Source organism: Crocodylus porosus, unplaced genomic scaffold (genome assembly GCF_001723895.1).
Source record: "Crocodylus porosus isolate Cpor-Errol unplaced genomic scaffold, CroPor_comp1, whole genome shotgun sequence".
Lineage (NCBI taxonomy): Eukaryota > Metazoa > Chordata > Crocodylia > Crocodylidae > Crocodylus > Crocodylus porosus.
The window spans coordinates 12,537,203-12,541,523 of record NW_017728926.1 but is presented as its reverse complement, the minus strand read 5'-3'; positions in this window follow the sequence as shown (position 1 = coordinate 12,541,523).

The following is a 4,321-nucleotide window of genomic DNA, read 5'->3' as shown; positions in this document are numbered from 1 at the left end:
TCCTGGTCAAGCTCTTCTCCCTGGTTGGGAGTCATATCTAATTTCTCCCTTTTCTATAGTTCTGCAGAACAAGAAAGGTAATGCGGTATAGGAACTGCAGTCTCACTACTAGTCATGATTGGAAATCACTCAACTATTCAGTGAGGAAGATGTCCTCTGGTCTGAAAGGTCACTGGGGCATAATCTAGTCCTTTTAGGTGCCTCCGTGGACTTAAGTATCTAACTGCAATCTCCTTTCATCCTACTCAAGCTCCTGTACAACTGCTAAAGCAAATGAAGGTTGGTTGCTTCTCCTCTTTGCTGCTTTTTGTGACCTTGATAAATTAATGGTTTTCAGGGACTCAAGGAAGGTGGAAGAGGATTAGCTTAGGCGTTTAATAGTTGGAATAGGATCTGATCCTACGTGTACAGCTCCAAGCACAGAGAGGTTCTGATTTCAGTCAGAAAGTAGAAGAGGGGAAAAAGAATAGCAGATGGTAATAATCCTCCCTGCCACCACTCAGCACTACACTAATGCCAGCTTTTTTCACATAAGGTGCTGCCATGCCCATGACTGCTGCTATACAAAGGCATCTAAGATTGGCTGTAATTTAAAACTGGAGATCTATTTTTATTCCATCAAGGAGGACATCACCTGCAGTAAGTAAGAGTGTGAAGTTAAGTTCACTAACTGAATGGCATCACCATCCACAGAGACCATGTGAGGGGTTTTCTTAGGCATCTCTTGGGCCAGCAAGCTGGAAAACATTAACTCGTTGGTTAATAACCAGATGGCGCTGGATACAGGACATTGGCAGCTCAAGCCCTGACTGTGATTTTAGGCTGAAGGTTAAAGAGAAACCAGACTCCCAAAGGGTGAAATGGATCCCAGGGGACCACATAAAGGACCACACACCACACACACGTAGTTTTAAAAACTTAATAGGATATAAGCTTGCTCAGTGCACTGAGCTGAATTTTCCCCAAACCTCAGGTCAGACTGCCTTGGTGGTGCTCCAGGAAATGCTTCTAGCATGACTCTAAAGCCATCCAGCAGGAATGCTTATTAACACATGGGATCTACCTTGCTGTGCAGCACAGTGATCTCTGGCTTGATGCTCAGCTTCTTTTGTCTAGGGCTCACCTAGGCCATTTGGACGGTGCTGCATACACAGCAGTCCAGGGCAGCAAAAAGAATCGAAATGACAGGCCCATGTTTACACTGGCTCAGATAGCGTGCTCAGGGTGAAAATCTCCTCTCTGCAGGGAGGAGGTATGAGACCTAGCTGGTTTGAGCTCTTGCATGGGTCTCAGCTAGTGCAAAGAAGAGCACCTCTCTCACTCCAGTCTTCTCAACAGTAGCAGACAGAAAGTCACCTGCAGAAGCCCTGGGACTAGCTGTGGGGTTGTGATCCCTCCTGTTGGCACCCCAAGAGATCATCATGGCCACTTTCATCAACTACCAGTTCCACTGCCAGGCCAGGGTTGATCCATAATCCACTGGAGCCTATGGAGAGACTGGACATATCTTTTTCTATTTCCTCTTGGCTCTCCTATACTGCTCTCTTGACTCCCTGCTGTTTTACTTTTCAGCCTGGAAAAGCTGTGAGAAGATGATCTGTGAGTGTGACAAAACTGCTGCAGCATGTTTCCAAAAGGCTGCCAAGACCTACAACACAAAATATAACCATTACCCAGATTTTATATGCAAGGGAGAAACTCCCTCCTGCTAAGACCCCCCCCCCAGTGGCTTTCCTCTCAATTGTTCTGACCCACAGCCCAGTGAAGGGGGCTGGACTTTCCTGAATGGGTATTGAACTTGTAACCACAGGCATAACCTGTTCCTACTATTAGAACAGCTTCTAAACAGTAACCACAAAACTTTCAGTTGCTGACAAGCAACCTTTGAATGGACATGAACGTGCCACACCTTGTCACTTAACTGCTGGTGAATTATTGGAAACAAACTTTAATGTGATTTCAAGCTTTTGTCCTTTCTTACCTCACTGAACAAAGTGTCCCGCTTTCCCAAAGGGAAGACATCCAACCTGTCTGGTTGTATGTTTGAAAGGAGGTTTGCTTTCCGTGCCAACTCTCGTTTCAGACCATCTGGGAAAGATTATTCATAGAAACTGTGGGTAGGTCTGTGAGTTTGCCACTATAAAGTGAGAAAAGTCCATGCAGAAGTGGACTATCAGGTTGTTTCAGGGCTCTGATCCAAAGTGAATTGAAGAAAACAGCTTGACTGATCTTGACAGATTGAGCCCAAAGTACAATGATTGGGCATAAGAATGGGCTGAGGAGATTAACTATGTTCTGGAGGAATCTTTCCACCTACATCATGAGAAAAGGGCTGTAAAATCCAATAAGCTCAGCTGAGTTAGCTTAATATGGTTGGGAACCTCCCTTCATGCCCATCTGGACACACTTTAGCCCATTATGTTTGCATTGGCTGGTTTTATTGTATAGTATTGTGGCCTAGCCTGACCAGACTCTTTTCCAAAACTGGGTGCTCCAGCTTCACCTCTCTGTGTCTCATCCTCAGCTCTCCAAGAGGTCCACATGACTTCAGACTCACCCTCTCCCAAGACTGTAGGGAGCAGTGCCACCAGGATGCATTAGCAGCAACACAGTGAGCCTTTTCAAAACAAGTCAGCATTGATTAGTCACTTGGAAGGTGATATTTAAGGGTCCTTAAGTTAAGATGGTAAAGCAACGATAACTCTCAAATCTAATAAGCCAGAGTCGCTTGCTTCTCTTCAAGACAGCTTGCTCTGACCTTGGCTGGTCCTGGAGGTAAGCCAGAGCCCTACTGGTAGAGGATTTTCTGCTCTCCACCTCCTGCAGAGAAGTTGAAAGAACTAGCTGCTCCCAGTTCAGCAAACTCGGTACAGTGTTCACAAGGCAACCACTACGGCTTAGCAAACAGCTGGTGAAGCAGTCCTCATAGCAAAGAATTAATGCCACATCCACAGGGGCAGTATACGACCCAACACTTTCACAATCATTTCACTATAACAACTTGATATCAGCCCGAACTCACAAGTGGTACGTAGACCTATCACACAAGTTGTCTCACCCAGTTTCCTGTTCTGACGCTAACCTGATTGAGCTACACCACTTTTAAAAGCATGATGCTTGCAAATGCCATGAACCTACTGCAATCAATGTCAAAGCTCCACCTGACTTTAAAAGGCACAGAATCAGACCAGAAATCATAACTGGCACTCTGCTCCCCATCTCCCCGGTGTCATATGCACAAACTGCTATTAGTAATGCTTATCTGATGAGAACAAGGCAAGCAAAACTAGGAATATAAATCTAGTGGGAACACAACATAGCATGAAGCCTGGGAGAGTCCTTTAGTAACCAGGTGATTGCATGGCTAACCTAATCCCTCCCCTCTTGTTTGTGTAACCTCTGCATATAGACTTACGGAAGAGTTGCATTGCCAATTTGAATACAAAGTCTACCTCCTAGGTTCACAATGCTGAACGTCAACACAAACTGCTAAGGCACATTGTGAAGATGCTGTTGGCTAGTTGCTTAATAATCTAACAAAACAGCAGTATTGCAGCCCTTTATTAGCAGCAAGTCAGCATGTTATAGATCAGGCTGTAGTTAACAGAGTTGGGGAGATAGGCCATGTGGACTGTGCAGACACTAAAGGACAATGTTGGCACGAGAGAAAATGGGAATAAACTGCCCACAAATACATTTAGGCTGGAAATAAGATGGTTTCTATCTATCAGAAGAGTAAAGTTCTAGAACTGCCTTTAAATGGTAGTAGTGGAGCAAAACAGGTAAGACAGAGCTCAAGCAGTATATGAGGGGGGGACTACACAGTGTTGCTGCCTACAGGAGCAGGTGATTGGACTCAGTGACCCAGGAAGTCCCCTCAAGTCCAAGGCCTGCTAAATCTTGGGTGAGACAGGGAATCATCTGCAGGGTCTTGTAAGCATGGTGCACCTAGATGAAATGGAGCTTGGTAAATATATAAGGAAGTTATGATGTGGCATAGTTGCCTGTGGTAACAGAAAACTAGGCTTGACAACACTGGAGGTCCCTTTGGTGTCAAGTGCCTCTAAAATGCTACTACTTGGACTTAGCAGCATTTTATATTGACTTTCCACAATGTCAATAGTTACACAAAGTTTTGGGTGTGCTTACAGCTTAATGAAAGGGGATCTAAACTCTCCACTATGTCAGACAGGACAGAAGGATTAATCCAGTGGTGAAAGGGCACAAAACTGGGACTGAAGAGCTCCAAGCACTGCTTCTGGTGCCTGTCTGTTCAGACTGTGAACTCTGCAGGGCAGAGATTGTCTTCTGCTCTGTTTGC